Raw genomic sequence first — 17,357 nt, 5'->3', positions numbered from 1 at the left:
ACTGCAGATGAAAAAGAATCTTACCTCCTTTTATAACCAAGCAGACACAACCTGTTATATACATTTCTCAAAATAAACAATAACTAGTCCTCAAATCAGAGGTCTTGACAGCACCTTTTGTCACACATAGTTCATTTACCTAGTGGTAATTTAGGTACCTAAATTTCTCTAGTAATGGAGGTGACTGTCTAGGTTGGCTAATTGAGTTTATACAAAGCAAAACCAAACTTCCTGGGTCTTTATGACAGGAGATGATAGTTTTGCAACATGGAGCACCCATCAAAGTTAGGCTCCTATCTCCAACAGACACTGGGAGATCTGGGAACTATCTCCCTTGGTGTTTACATTTCAGAGATGGTTTCCAGCTTCCTAAGAAATATTCTTGAATCAAATAGCTGACAAAAGTCCTATCTAGCTTTCAAAAGGATTTATATACATTTTAAAGAGAGGAGAAAGTACCTATAATTTTAATTTTTCTAAGGAGGGGAGGAGAATCTCTTCCCTTATTAGTAGAAGGGAGAATTAAGCTTCTTGTATTATTATTGTTGCTGTTTAAAATTTTTATTTGTCTTTACAAAAATAAATAGTTCAACCTTCCAGGGACATGAAATAGAGATTTTAAAGGAGAACTTTGTAGAGCAGTGTGCATGGAATGAGTGGCTTATTTTATTATTATTATTTTTTTATTCAAGAATGTTTACTCTTGAAAGAGAGAGAGAGAGAGAGAGAGAGAGAGAGAATGAGCCATGGAGGGGCAAAGAGAGAGGGAGACAGAATCTGAAGCAGGCTCCAGGCTCTGAGCTGTCAGCACAGAGCCTGATGCAGGACTCAAACTCATGAACTCATGACCTGAGCTGAAGTTGGACGCCTAACAGCCTGAGTCACCCAGGCACCCTGGATGAGTAGAGACTGAATGACAGTAAGAGAAGCAGAGTTCCAAGGGGCTGAGGCCAGAATGGACACTGAGGCAGAAGTGCTTGGAAGGCTCCACAGAGCATGCAGGCCTTAGGCTATGGGGAGGGGATTTGGTTGAGCAGGGTGGGGGTCTGGCTGAAGGGACCATGACAACCAGCTTCTTGTCCTCGACTTCTCCCTATTTCCAAGGAAGGAGGCATGTCTTGCACCCCAGTGCTTTTTCACTTGCTCTGTGGTGAGAATAGGAGCTTCCTTCTGGCAAAAATTGGGAAGAGTAAAGGGAGGGGAATTTGGAGGCAGAGGTGGTTAATAAATTTCCCTTCTTTCCTTTCCTTTCTAACCAAGGAGCCATTAATGGCTCTAAGCAGGGATACCTTCTGGCATAAGTTTTCTGAAGAAATCTCAAAGCCTTCAAGAATTTACATTTGCCTCTCTTCTCTGTAAACTTCCTGGTTCATTGTGCCTGGTTGTGAAGAATTATAGGGAGGGATTCACAGGGAACACATTATTTTTAAAAACATCCTTCACTTTTTTCAGTGATAGAAAACAGTGTGTGTGTGTGTGTGTGTGTGTGTGTGTTGGGGAGAGGTGATATGAGGGTTTGGGGGTGAGGTGATTAGGGTGGAGGGGAGACTGGGAATTGCCCTCTTTGGGTCTGTGGAACATAATGTACTGGAAACCTATGATGGTTAATTTTATGTGTCAACTTGGCTAGGCTATGTGTTGGGTCAAATACCAGTCTAGATGTTGCTTTGATGGTATTAAAAAAATTTTTTTTAATGCTTTATTTGTTTTTGAGAGAGAAAGAGTGAGAGTGGGACAGAGGCAGAGAGAGAGAAGGAGACACAGAATCCAAAGCAGGCTCCAGCCTCTGAGCTGTCAGCGCCGGGCCCAGTGTGGGGGCTCAAACTCACAAACCATGAGATCATGACCTGAGCCCAAGTCAGACGCTTAACCAACTGAGCCACTCAGCACCCCGAAGGTATTTTTTAGATGAGATTAACATTTAAATCAGTAGACTTTGAGTAAAGCAGATTACATTTATTTATTTATTTACCTATTTATTTATTTATTTAGAGAGGGAGAGAGTGTGCACAGATGAGGGAAGGGCAGAGAAAGACAGAGAGAAAGAGAATCCCAAGAAGAATTTGTGCTATCAGCACAGAGCCCAATACAGGGCTTGATTGCACAAACTGAGATCATGACTTGAGCTGAAATCAAGAGTCAGACACTCAACCAGCAGAGCCATCCAGGTGCACCCACCAGCCTGCTCTGCAGATTTCATACTTGCCAGCCCTTCACAATCACATGAACTAGTTCTCTGAAATCTCTCTCTTTCATTTGAATGAAATCTAATCACACACACACACACACACACACACACACACACACACACACACACACACATGTTCTGTTGGTTCTGTTTCTCTCGGGAACCCTGACTAACACAAAATTCCCTCAGGGCCAGCAGATTCCATATCATTTGTCTTTGTATCTCCAGTACCTTTAATAGTCTCTGCCTTGTTCTGGGGGCTGTGTGAAGGAATGTGAGGGAGGACATAAATGTGGACCCTAGGTGAGTATGGTAGCTCAAAATCCCTACCCTATTCTAGTTTTTGGACAGTTGAGAAATTGCATTTCAGCCCTGGGAGTAACACTCTTGCCTGTGTGTCCTAAAATGGATGGCCGGGGCTTTCCTGAAAGTCTCTGGAGCTGCTTTGCTTCCATAGACTTCTGGACCAGTTTCAGCTCAGGAGCTCACCTTGGGGAAGGATGAACGCTGAGTGACCATGCTGGATCCAGCCTGAGTGCTGAGCTCCACCGGGGAGGGATCATCTCACCCCTGTTAATAGGCTGGGACTTAGATCAGAATGCCATGGTGTCATTTGACACTTTGGATGTTTCTTTATGTTGTAAGGCTAGATACTTTCACAATGTATGGTCCTTCCCTAGGCCAGCGTGGCTGGGAAGTTGGGCGAGGAATGATATGCTGCTTGCTGAGTGTGGAACTGGAATAAAGCAGTGGCAGAGATTTCAGAGACATTCACCAGGACATTTACAAGTCCCTGCTCCCACACAGTGGATACTTGTCCATTAGTCTTCACCAGATGCAGTCTTTCTAGGTCACCCTAGCCAGTCTCTATTTACTTCTTTTTCTTTATTCCCCTTCAAGAATCCAAACTGATCATCTTCCTCTTGTTGCAACACTCAGATGCATGAGAGCACATTCTTGTTTGGTCACATTTACAGTGTGGTTCTCAGAAATTACATTTGAGTTCTTGTAACTAGTAAGATGTCAGCTTATTTGTGGCGCTTCATGTCCTTCTGAAATATCTTCATGGTCCTGACACCTTGTCATAGCTCTTAGAAGTCTGTTGTTTCATCTTGTCCTTAGCATGGGTCCTTTGTACAGAATGCAGTCATTATATGTGGATTTTGCCAGTTTAACATGGAAAGGTAATCTGTGTGCCTCCGTCTCAGGGGTGCCTCATGTTACTTCAGTTGCACAAATAGCGAGGAGTAAGCCCAAGAATGAAGGGGACTGATCATGTCTAAAAGTATTAAAATCTTGGGGCGCTTGGAGGGCTCAGTTGGTTAACCATCCAACTTTGGCTCAGGTAATGATCTCACGGTTCATGAGTTCAAATCCCACGTCGGGCTGTGTGCTGGCATCTTAGAGCCTGGAGCCTGCTGCAGGTTCTGTGTCTCCCTCTCTCGCTGCCCGTCCCCCACTTGCACTCTGTTTCTGTCTCTCAAAAATAAATAAAAGTTACAAATAAATAAATAAATAAATAAATAAATAAATGTATTAAAATCTTAAGGTAAATAGTTTGTGGAAATTTGGGCTGGAAGAAGGAAAATGATTAGGAATAAGATCATTGGGGAAAAAAAATAAGTCCAAAAGTGAGGTTGGGTAGGACCCAACAAGGATAGAATAGGTGAGTAAGATAAAAATATAAAATGCCATGGTGTATATTTGCATAGGTTGTAAACTGCTCATAGGCAGGAGGGATCCATCTACATCGTAGACATTGTAGCTTTGCATATCTACTATGATGATTGTATAGCAGAAGATATGAAGTTTTTCATTCTAATGAAATCATTATATATATTTTTTCAAGTTTTTAAAATTATTTTGAGAGAGAAAGAGGGAGCAAGCATATGAGCAAGTAGAGGGGGGACAGAGAGAGGGAGAGAGAGGATCCCATGCTCGTTTCCAGCAGGTAACTGAGGATTGGCTGTTTGTCTTGGTCGTTTTAGCTCAAAGACAGTCTTGGTTTCCCTCCTTGTGGGATATAACCCAGTACTTGGTTCATCTAGGCAAGCAGATTTACTTATTTAAAATAGTGGTTCTCAAACTGTGTGTATCAGAGTGACCTGGAGGGCTTGTACCTAGAGTTTCTCATCTAGAAAGTCTGGGGTGAGGTCTGAGGATTAACATTTCTGACAAATTCCCCAGTGGTGCCCGTGCTACTGGTGCCATAACCACACCCCGAGAACTACTGCCTTACACCCATGCTGCTGTAGGGTGGTCCCCAGACCAGTAGGGTCGGTGTCACCTGGGGGCTTGCTGGAAATGCAGAGTTCCAAGCCACAGCCCAGACCGATCAAATCAGAATCTGTGTTCAACAAGTTTCTCAAAATGTGGTTTGTATGTATATTTAAGTACGAGAAATGTTAGCTCAGATCATGTGTTTTGATCCCATTTAGGACCTTTAATGTCAAACAAAGATAAACCTTGCAATATCCAAAGTAACCAGTGTATTATACAATATTCTGGCCAGAGGAAACCAAACAAGATTTTAGGAGTGATTTAGGGCAAATCTGTCCCAACTCACTCCAAATGACTCAGCATTATGTCCTAACAGAGAGAAGGTAATGTCTTCAAATTGACAGCAATTTAAAAGATTGTTAATACTCATATGCTCAATGCAGCCTAATGCCACAGGGGAAATATGAGCTTTCTTAGCCCCTTCTCTTTCAGTAAAACAATGGATGACATAAAATATATACTCAATTTAAGGTTATTTAGAGTTTGAATACTTTGAAAATCAGTCAGGTGGAAATACAAACCTGTTAGTTCTGGGTCACTGATGGTCAGAGATGGGATAAAGAGAATGCTATTTTCGCAGTTACTCGTACATGTTGGACTAAAAGGATAGGCAGGCAAGATAAAGCACATCAAGTTTGCTTTCTAAAAAGTGGGAAAAAATGATCGAGATTGTTGTTATTTTCCCTAAATCTTGGCGAATATTTTTGAATTCTGAAAGTCAAAGGATGAACGATCAGATAAGTGTCCAAACACAATAAGAGAAAATTATTTGTACCTGTCAATAAATTCTGACAAGCTGTGTGAGAATAATCCAGCAATACCGACAAAACTGCTACTTCAAACCAAAAATGTGCAAAATGGAAGCATATAGTAAATGTTTCTGAAGTATAAAATCTGTATGCTACAAAAGTCTGAAACTTAGTAATCAAGATAGCTATCTTGCTGGCGTGTTTATTATGGGCGAGGAACCATGCTAAGTGCTTGATCTACATTCTACACAGTCTCATTAATCCTTTCCAAAACCTTATGGTTCCATGGTTGTCTGTGTTTCACAGATGCGGAAACCAGAGCCCAAGGAGTGAAAAGTGTGTATGCCTATTTATATACCTATGCTGTAATTATAGGCACTCTGCAAGAACCTCTTGAAATAATTATTAGCTTGTTTTGCCTGAATGCTGCTGGTAGGAAAACAAAGAGGAAAACCTTCACAGATTTACTTAATTTCCCTTTTATTAAGATGAAGAATGCTTTCTGTGACCAACTCTCTTGGTTTGACTAGGATGGGGCATTCCATTGCTAAACCCAGAAAAGTCCCAGGCAAACTGGGACTGGGCCAGTGGGATGTGGCTTAGTCTATGGGAAATTCAGGGCAGCAGGTGTATTAAAGCTAAGGCTTTAAAAGTGGTTGGCTCCAGCTTTTCTCTAGTTTTAATAAACAAGTAGTTCTTAATGAGAAAAGGAAATGAAAAGCACTGAAGTGCCTTAAGGTCTGTTTGTAATGGATTAACGAATGCTGAACCTGCTGTCACTAGAACTGGCTTTTTTGTGTTGCTTTCCCCCCCTCAGCAATGGTGATGGATTTGTGTGAGATGGTTGGCCAGATGAGAATACAGTCTGAAGTCATGGAACTGCATACTTGATTTGCCCCACCTAAACAGCCAACTAATCAGCTTTGAGCGACTCTGGATGTGTTTCAAAGACTTTGTGCCCTTTGACTTTTTTAACTGGTGAGTGAAAGGGCCAGCCTTCCCTGCTGTACACAAGTGACCCTCATATTTTGTAATTTTGGGTTGTGAGTTCATCTTTAGTGAGGTTTTGTCTGTGGACCTCCACAGCGGCTTGAGTTGAGGGTGAGACCCCTCCCCACTCAGAGCAGGTTTTATTTCTTTCTGCTAGGAGTCCTGGGGTATCATGGTCTTGGCAGGGGGTGAGTGGGGGGAAAGTTGGGGAGCATTTTTTATGCTAATTTCTGGCTTGGTAGATAAGGATCATACAGGTAGTGTAAAGCTAAATTGTTAAGTCCGTGAGAGGGCAGACCTATGATTGTTAATTCTTTTTTTTAAATTTTTAATTTTTATTTATTTTTTAAAATTTAAATCCAAGTTAGTTAACATATAGTGTATTAATAATTTCAGGAATAGAATTTAGTGATTCATCATGAACACTCCGTGCTCATCCCAACAAGTGCCCTCCTTAATGCCCATCACCCATTTAGCCCATTCCCCTATCCAATACCACGCCAGCAACCCTCATTTTGTTCTCTGTATTTAAGAGTCTCTTATCGTTTGTCTCCCTCTCTGTTTTTATCTTAGTTTTGCTTCCCCTCCCTTAAGTTCATCTGTTATGTTTCTTAAATAACACATATGAGTGAAATCATATGATAATTGTCTTTCTCTGACTGAATTTCGCTTAACATAATACACGCTAGTTCCATTCACGTTGTTGCAGATGGCAAGATTTCATTCGTTTTGATTCCTGAGTAATATTCCATTACATATATATATATATATATATACGTACATATATGTATATATACACACATGTGTGTGTATATGTATATACATATATATATACACACACACACACACACACCACATCTTCTTTATCCATTCATCAGTCGATGGTCCTTTGGGCTCTTTCCATACTTTGGCTGTTGTCAATCGTGCTGCTATAAACATTGAGGTGCATGTGCCCCTTTGAATCAGCACTCCTGTGTCCATTGGATAAATACCTAGTAATGCAGCTGCTGGGTCTTAGGGTAGTTCTATTTTTAATTTTCTGAGGAGCCTCCATACTGTTTTCCAGAGCGGCTGCACCAGTTTGCATTCCCACCAGCAGTGCAAAAGGGTTTCTCTTTCTCAGCATCCTCACCAACATCTGTTGTTGCCTGAGTTGTTAATTGTAACTACTCTGGATTGTTAATTCTTGTGGGGGATACTTTCCTGGCCCAACTCAGAGCCCACGTGGAGATAGGCAAGCATTCTTATTGACTCTTATACTGGTGGGTAATTTTTCTGGTGTATCTAGGGTTGCCAGGTGAAATACAGGGCTCCCAGTTAAATCTGAATTTCAGATAGATAACGAATAATTTTCTAGTATAAGTATGTCCCAAATGCTATACTGGACATACCTATATTAAAATTTTATTTGCTGTTCATTCACATTATCGATTTAACTGGATGTTCCTATATTATTATTTGCTAAATATGGCAACCCAGGCATAGCTTTTACTTAGGCTGAGGTCCTTTGGGGAGTAAAGCTTTATTTGGGGTCTCAGGTGTAACTCCTCAACTTGACTGGGGTCTCCTCCTTTCATGAAGACTTTAAAATCTCAACCCTGAGTTTGTGAGGCTGGTAGCAAACTGGGAAGTCCCATCAACCATATGATTGCTACACTCTTGGCTCTGTGGCTTCCTGTTGTATTTTTCAGTTTTATTCTCATCTTTGGCCCTTGGAGTTTCCTCATTTTATTCCAAGCTCAGGCATGTCTTTAAGAGAATGTTTGTTATATGTAGTCCAGGATTTTCAGGTGTTTTGAAGTGAAAGGGTTTCAGGTTATCTGAGCTATCCAATTATAGAACATGGAAACTCTGATATCAGCTCGGCAAAAGTCAACTAAGGTCTCTGAAACTGTTGTGGTGTTGGGAAAAGTTAGTATGCAGCTCTCAAGACTTCCTGAGCTGTTTGAAAGAGGGAGATATTATGCGTGGTGAAGTATATTTGACCTAAATATAACCAAATCAATAGTATAGTGAGATACTTTGAAATCAAGCTATTATAAAACAAGTTTAAAATGTACCAAAGGCTAAATATACATGGGAAGGAATAAACAGCACCTCACTAATTTGAGAAAATGTAATTTATAAGTCTAGATGAATTAATTTCCTAGAGTAGCATTATAGATGGTATGACCAATCACCAAATTCCCTTACTGTAGGAACCCTTCCTGGGAGGGTGACACATCCCCTTCCTGGTCATGTGATTGGAGTTTGGCTAGTCAAGGGAAAGCACTGGCAAGTGATTTGTGGCTTCTCCTATCTCTTTTCTTTTTGTCATGATAATCTTCCAGTGGATATAAAGCAGAGAACACCCATAGCTGATCTCTATGGATATGTAGAATAAGTGAGAAAAAAACCAGTTTGTTCTTAGGAGTTTTCAGGCTCTATGTTCATGCAGCACAATTTGGTCTATTTTGACTGATACAGGTATGGAAGGCCCTCTGGCATGACACCAGGGACTGAAGATACATCAGTGAGCAGATTAAATAGAGTCTTTCCCCTCATGGGACTGAGGTTCTCATGTAGGGCACAGAGATTAGTCAAACAGAAAAATTAACATAAAAATAAAACTGAAATAAAAGTTTCAAAGGAAACCAATTTTTGGTAAAATTAAAATGCATTTCTTTAAAATGATAACCCCCCCCATATCTAGAAAAGCCGGAGGCTGTTTACAAAATCAAACACAATGCACAATTTAGACCAGAGATACATTAATATAGCAGAGGAATCAATGTTACAGTGCCCTTGAGATAAATCAATTACTGCAGTAGGGTACAATAATTTCCACTTTTCTGGAGCTGAGGCAAAAAGGGAAATAGTTGAGTAATACAATTTGTATTGCTTGACAGGAAGATGCAGACTAGCTCTTTGAGGAACTGAAGTTTTTCTTGCCCTGGATCAAGAAGCAGTTTATCAACTATGTTTTCCATGAGGGACAGTTCATAGCCTAATGGGCAGTAACTCTAATTTTGGAAAAGTCACAGAGACATTGTTTAAGTGGCTATTTCTTGTATATTCTTACATATACAATCTATAAAAACTGAAGAGAAGACAAATCTTGATGAAGGGAAGCCATTTCTGCAGGGAGCTCAGGTAATTAATATGAGCCAGAGTGGTTAGTTTGTGCTGTCTAACCCACTGGTGGCGGGGGAGTGCTCTAAAAGGGGGAAGAGATAGTGGGGCATTACATAACCCTCGGTGCCCTAAATATCAGAGGCCTCACAGGATCCTTTGGAAAGGGCTGGTTTTATTTATTTATTTATTTATTTATTTATTTATTTATTTATTTAATATTCAAGTTAGTTAACATATAGTGTAATGACGGTTTAGGAGTAGAATTTAGTGACTCATCACTTAGCATATAACACCCAGTGCTCATGCCAACAAGTGCCCTCCTTAATGCCCATCACCCATTAAGCCCATCTCTCCACCCAACACCCTGCCAGCAACCCTCAGTTTGTTCTCTGTATTTAGGAGTCTTATAGTTTGCCTCCCTCTCTGTTTTTATCTTGTTTTCCCTTCCCTTTCCCCTCTGCTCATCTGTTTTGTTTCTTAAATTCCACATATGAGTGAAATCATATGTTATTGGTCTTTCTCTGACTTATTTTGCTTAGCATAATACATTCTAGTTCCATTCATGTTGTTGCAAATGTCAAGATTTCATTCTTTTTCATCACAGAGTAACATTCCGTTGTATACACATACCACATCGTTATCCATTTGGAAAGGGCTGGCTTTAAATTAGTTTGTGGTTGGATTTTTCAACTTGGACCTTAAGTTATGGTCTGCGTTGTTGGCAGAAGAATCCATCTGTACACCTCAGAGGCTGGAAGGAGGCAGAATTGCCAACATGTTGTTGAAATTGAAGAGCCTGATTTCTGTCTTTTGCCATGTGTCAGTCACACAGGGTCCTGTGGGAAGGATCCATATTTTCCTCAAAAAAGAGCACTAAATTTCCTCAGGTACTCTAATAGGTTAGTTAGAAGATCAGAATTTAGCATCATAAAGCATATGAAAGATTATTTGGGTCTGAAAAATTTAAGGACTTTTGTTTCTAATGCACTGCTTTAGCCAAACAGGAACCTGCCAGGCCATACCTGGCTCATTAAATGGAGGGATTGTAAACACTCGGGTCTCATTCAGTGCTGGTCATGGGAGAAAAGGCCTGCCACAATCAAGGTCATGTCACTTCCTTCTTGGAATGCTGATGAGACCGTAGACATGAGCACAGGACTGTGTGGATTTAGCAGGACGTTCATCAGTCTCCTCTGAATTCTGTAGCAGACACACATCTCTATCCATAAACACAGGTTTAAGAAGTGTATCTTTTGTAGAATTTCTGTAACTGAATATAGTTAATGTCTTTTCTTGTTGAATCTATAATCTGCCGAATGGCAGAAGTTAAATCTTAGTGGGACCCAGGGTCGCCTTCTCCCTCACCATCCTGCGTATTGTGGGGAGGAGGAGGGTACTTATGTTGGACTGGTTAGGAGAACACTAGGTATCCAGTATCGGGGCCAGGTTGTCATTGTCCATCTGATCTGGCTTTGGCAGAGATATCATTGATCCTTCTGGGCTCAGGTCTCTGGTCCACCTAAGCCTAGGGATCTGCTGTACAACATTTATGCCTGTAGTTAACAAAACAGTACTGTACACTTAAGCATTGGTTAACAGAGTAGATCTCGTTAAGTATTCTCACTACACACACACACACACACACACACACACACATGCACACACGCAGATATAAGGAAACTTTTGGAGGTGATGGATACTTCTATTACTTCAGTTGTGGTGATGGTTTCATGTGTGTAGGCATATGTCCAAACTCACCAAATTATATATGTGAAATACGTGCAGGTTTTTACATATCAATTTGTCATGAGTGAGCTAGGAAGGCGCACATGTGAGTTGTGTCTTTCTAGTGTCAGCTGCATTCAGTCATAAAGCAAAGTGAATCACAGTTACAAAGCAGGTTCAGGATTCCAAACTCAATGACATTTCACTATATGATCACACTTGGCTTCTTACACAGTGCACAGAGCAGAATGTAAGACGAACCACACAACAAACAAGATAACAGAAGGATGTAGGAAGTTAACGAACCAAACTCGACGTCAGTCTGTGGGCGCACAGTTGAGATGAGGCTTTGGTTGGGTCCGGGTCAGCTCTCAGCACTTACTGCTTGTTATGTCCAAACAGTGAAGGATCTAGGATCTCGGTTCTGTTCGTACCTCAGTCGGGCTGGGCCTTCAGCAGCAGTTGCTTTTTTTAAGTGGTCAGATGTAGAGAGGTCATGTCTGAAGAGTCTGACAGTTTGCTGCAAAAATCCTCCCCTTTTTAAAAAGATTTAATCACTTGGCTCCTGCAGACTTCCTCTGGTTCTGCATGTTATCGCTTCCGGGGTGTCAGCTGATGCTGGTCCAGGTGAGATTGCATACCTGCTCACCTTTAAATGCTTATGTCGTTGCTTGACACAGGCCCCTGCTTGACACGAGAGACTCCGTTTTACTCTGCAACTATACCTCAACAAAACTGTTTTAAAAAAAAAGAACCTCATATGTGGAGGTCATACATAGCCTAAATGCTTTTTTTTATATTAACTGACTTCACCATCAGAATAACCCAATGAGATGGGTGCCCCTCAGTATGCCCATTTTACAAATGAGGGAACTGAGACACAGACAGTAAAAGATAATACTCCATTTTACCCAACTAGTAAGTGCTGGAGCAGTCTGACTTTAGAACCTATGCCCTTAATCCCAACACTGTGCTCCCTCCTGGGTTGGGGACCTTCTTTGGGTCCCCTAACCCATGCTCTCCTGGTCCGCCATAGCTCCTCTTCCCCAGCTAGTCCATTGCATCTGGTGCTCGCTGGAGGTCTGTGTAGGCTTTCTTCTTCTCATGCTGAATGATCTCACAGGGGCTCTTTCTAGGCCTCATGGTCCCCGACCAGCAGCAGGGGCAGACTATTTCCAGATCTGTCTCCTGGGCTCATTCTGCTCTCCCAAGCTTCAGACTCACACATTCAGCTCTCTGAGTGCTCTGTCTGGATGTTCCCAGGCACCGACTGCTCTGTATGAAAAAGACTGAATGCACCACCTTCTTTCCCCCAACTTGCCTTCTCCTGTGTCTTCCCTGTTTCACTTGGGGCCCGTTCATGCTGGGAAACCAGGAGCCTTCTCTTCTCTCGTCCTCTGGTCTATCTAATCAGCAGGCTTCGGGAATTTCATTTTCCCCTGAACTGTTGCTCTGGATGGGACCCCTACCGTTTCTTACTTTGACCACAGAAGAGGCCTCCTAAGTGGACTCCGCTTTCAGCTTCGTTCTCTTAATTGATTCTCCTTTAAACTGCAAGCGTGTTCTCTCTAAAACACAAATCTCTGTTATTTGCTTTTATAAATTCCTCAAGGGCTTCCCATCAATTATAGAAGTGTTTCTTAAAAATGTGGTTCTTTGGGCAAATGTATCACGGCTACCTGAGCATTTGTTAAAATGGAAGATTTCTGGCCCTTGCCCAGACCTACTAACTAAATCAGCACATCTGGGGGTATGTACTTTTATGATTCTACAGAGTGATTCTAATAGGCTGCCTGGATGAGATATAAGCATCCTATAGGGACGGGAATGTTCTGATCTCTACTCATCTTACCTGCCTTATCTGTTGTCAATCTCTGAGTTCCCCCAAACATCCAACTGCTTGTAGGTTCTCCCCATCCCCAGCACGCCTAACTCACGGGCCTTTCCACGGTCCCCGCTTCCCAGAGTGCCCTCTCCTTCCTTCCCATCCGTTGACTGCTCCTTGCATGGTCATCTCAGGCATCCCCTCAGGCATCTCCACCTTCTGTCCTCCCCAGGCCCACCCTATGCTTCCCTAATGCTCCCCTTGCACATCCTCATCCACCCTTAGTGTACCATCCTTCCCTGTGGCTTGCCAGCTTCATGACAGCAGACCCCACACACCACATATCTTTCTGTTTCCAGGGCCGGACACACTGTCTGATCCGTAGCAGCTGATCAATAAATATTTCATGAAGAAATACGTGAGCAAATATAAAGTGTTACGGCATTGATAGAGAGCGGGGGTTACCGATTCTGCTTGGAGGCCTCAAATAGGTGTCACAGGGGAGGTGACATTTCATGAAGTCTGTACGGAAAAGGATGAGTAGACATTTTCCAAGTAGAGCAACAGGGAAAGGGCATTGCTGGCAGTGGGAACCTTCAGGGAGAGGCAGGTGACTGGAGGGAGTGGCAGAGGTGAGTTGGGGGGCAGCCTGCAGCAAGACAACAGGGCCCTGTCACCCCTGCCTCCTTAAGGAAGGCTCTGTGTGGCCAGGGGACCCCACCAGAGAAACCCAAGGGAGACAGTGCCACCTGCTGTGCCAAATCGGTTTCCCAGCCCCTTGCATGGGAAGAAGTAAGTCACTCATTTTCTAGTCAACACGATGGGAGTTTTCAACTGAAATCTCTCGTAGGATTAGAAAATCCACACATGTGACACATGGAACATATTCAACAAATAATGAACATTATTCTGACTTGTGACATTTTCTTGCCATCAAGCATTTATAAAAAAAGTCCGGTCTTTAATTATTTGATGGAATGTGCCTTGCATGATTTTCCCGTTGTCCTTCTTGATATTTTCATTCTAAAGTTATATAAGTATCTGAGGCTTCATTGTGGCTGCTCTTTTTAATAACTTCCATTTACCGTTGAGATTTTTATTTCCGTATAATAGCAACATACCCAGAATTATACCACAATTATTGGTAAAGTGAATTGGAACCCAGCTCTTGCAGTGTTTCTTGTTTGATCAGTAACTCCCACAGTTAGAACTGTTACAATCTGTATAGCATCAGACCCAGTTCCCAGTGCCTAGTAGGTGCTCAGTAAACTGTAGTGTGTAGAAGGGGAGCAAGGCTTTCAATCAATTGGATCCTGCCATCCACAGTGCTATTTTGATTAAAGGCTGCTTCTTCCTCCATAATGTCGGAGTTAACTCCATAAGACTCTTCTGGAGGGAAGAACAGGCAACCGTGCGAACTTAATTCACTGTCCGAGGCTGTCTACAGGATCCAAAGTCATGGTGGCTCAGAGGGACTCTGGATGGATGCACTGGCTGCTCTACACTCAGACCCCCAACCTTACGGGGGGGGGGGTCCCTGTCACCTTCCCTTTTAGAGGTGAGGAGGTGGGACTGGGTGCCACAAACGTGCTTCCAGGGACTTTTTATTTTTTTATTTTTTATAACTCCATGCAGCGAATTGCAGAAAAAACAGATTCTCTCTCCTTGAGTCTACTCCCAAATCTTTCAGTCTCACACCAAGACAGGCTGAAATTGCTCTAACGCCAAGCACTCCATCGCTTTATTCTGGCGTTGCTCCTACTTTTCCACACAGAGGTGGGTCACATGATTAAGTCAAATTCAGGAAAACTCACAACAGTTAGCAGTTCAGGAGCATCCCACGCTTTGGGGAAGTGTCATGGGAACAGATGAGGTCGGCCGAGGGTCTGGTGTGGAGAGGTGCTCCTTAAACTTTAGGGAATATTAGAATCATGTAGAGAGCTTGTTAAAATGCAGATTATGGGCCCCATCTCCAGACTGTCAGTAGTGAAGAGGTTTTGAGGTGATGGGGGGTTTCATGGGGTTTGGAGGTGACAGCCAAGAAAGAATTCTTGAAGATGTCTTTGGTGCAAAACAGTGATTTTATTAAAGCATGGGGACAGTACCCATGGGCAGGAAAAGCTGCACTGGGATTGTGAAGAGTGGCTCATTACACACTATGAAGTTGGGGGAGGTAAAGTCAAAAGGGAGGCCTCCTGAGGGACTTTGATGTGCTGAAGAGGACTCCTAAATTACCTGAGGCCTTGCTATTGTCAAGCGAAGATTGTTTTCCCTCTAGTAAGGAATTAACATTAGGACAGTAGTTCCTGGAGAACTGTTGTACTCTGTATTTGTCTCCAGTATTGTCAGTGGGCTGCAGGTTATAAGGAAATTTAATTTCATCTGCCATTTCCTTCTTGCCGTTGTTCCCCATATCACTATGGAGGGGATGTGATGTTGGGGCTCCAGGGAACTGAGTCTACAGGTTACTGGAGATCAGGCTATTGGTAAGATTGCCTTTTTCTTGTAATTTACTGATATTTGTAAACTAGATGTAGAGATGGAGACTCTATCAGTTTAACCATTTGTTTTCTGTCTTTTCCTTTGTCCTTGGGCAGCCAGGAGTGCCTGAGGAGTGTCACACATATCCCACCTGGGTAGGGGTGAGGTTGTACTAGCTTGTATTTTGCCCCCAGCCTGCCCCATGCTCCCTCATCAAGTAGGACTCTGACAGGGACTGCTAATTTGCATTTAGGACTGTAAGATTTAGCAAACTGAAAAAAAAAGCAAGATGCCTAATTAAATTTGAATTTCAGATAAACATTTTTTTTAAAAGGATAAGTGTGTCCCAAAATTACATGGGACGTACTTACCCTAAATACTTTTTATCATAAAACGTATTCCTTGCTGACATTCCAGTTGAACTGGGTATCTTTAATTCTATCTGGCAACATAATTTGCATTTCTTTTAAAAAAATTTTTTATGTTTATTTTTGAGAGAGAGCAAGCAGGGGAGGGGCAGAGAGAGGGAGACAGAGGATCCCAACCAGGCTCTGTGCTCACAGTAGAGAGCCTGAAGCAGGGCTCAATCCCATGAACCTTGAGATCATGACCTGGGCCGAGATCAAGAGCCCCGTGCTCAACTGACTGAACCACCCAGGTGCCCCCATAATTTGCATTTCTAACAAGGGCCATTGGGGATGAGGATGTCCCTGTCTGGAGACCACAGTTGGAGCCACAGGTATAGACTAGGATGAATGCAGAGCCCTAGGGAACACCCAGATTTAACGAGCAAAAAAATCTGAGCAGGAATGTAGGCAAGGTAGCAGAATTAGGAGTGTATACTCGAAACCCAAAGGAGAAAAAAGTTTTAAAGACACGGAGTGATCAACAGGGTCAAACGTCAGAGAGAGTTTGGGGGATGCTGAGGCTTGATAAAAAGAATTTACGTTTGGCAACAGGAGGCCTTCGGGGATCTTCATGAAAGCACTTTCAGAGCAGTGATGGGGCAGAAGCCAGCTTGCAGTGGCAAACTGTGGGAGCGTTGTGGTGGAGACACCAGTTTGCCTATGATTATTTGGAGGACCTTCTTTGTGAAGCAAAATAAAGGGGGATGAAGGGGCACTTGAAGGTATTTTCACTAAGGGAGATGGTGACTGGGGCGCTCATTCAGTTAAGCATCCCACTGCGGCTTAGGTCATGATCTCACGGTTCCTGAGTTCGAGCCCCACATCGGGCTCTCTGAGGTCAGTGTGGAGCCCTCTTCGGATCCTCTGTCTGCCTCTCTCTGCTTTTCTCCTTGCTCACATGCCCTCTCTCTCTCTCTTTCTTAAAGATAAATAAACATTAAAAATTATGTGTTTTTAAAAAAGGGAGATGGTGACGATATTTTATGGCCATAGAAGATGTCGGTAGAAGAAACACCTGAGATTGCTATTACTATTCTAGAGAATAGCAAATAGGGTGGCAGCTGCAGAAGCAGAAAAAGATGTAAGTAGGGAGAAAAGCAGGGCGGTGGGGGGGGTAGTGGCTGGACTGGCTGCAGACTCAGCATCTCGGCCTGGGGCAAAGAGTCATGTCAATTTTCCAATATGGCCCTTAAAGGAGAAAGAACATCTGCTTGAAGAAATCTCTGCTGACATTGTAGTTACCATTGCAAAGCAGAAGAATTTCTGTGTGTGTGTGTGTGTGTGTGTGTGTGTGTGTGTGGTGTTGAGCAGTATATTAAAAAATTCCGTGTGCTTAAAAAAATTACTTTTGCAGTAATTTATTCGTTGATCCCCCCCCCCCTTTCATTTTCATGGGTCCATTTTCACAATTTCCCCAAATTGTTTTTTCTTCCTCGGGGCTTGCTTTCTTTTATGGACTAAGCCATTTTAATTTGCATTTTGGGGCTTCAGGTTCTGACTTAGTTTGTACCTCATGCATTTCTTCCCAGGACTGTACTTCACTGGCTGTGCTTTATCCGCGAGCATCCCCAACCCAGTAGCACTGGATCGCCTCTGAT

The sequence above is a fragment of the Lynx rufus genome, unplaced genomic scaffold (genome assembly GCF_022079265.1).
Source record: "Lynx rufus isolate CCGP_SWC_20201006 ecotype Redwood Valley unplaced genomic scaffold, mLynRuf1.p SCAF_1, whole genome shotgun sequence".
NCBI lineage: Eukaryota > Metazoa > Chordata > Mammalia > Carnivora > Felidae > Lynx > Lynx rufus.
The sequence above is the reverse complement of the archived record's forward strand: the minus strand, read 5'-3'. Positions refer to the sequence as shown.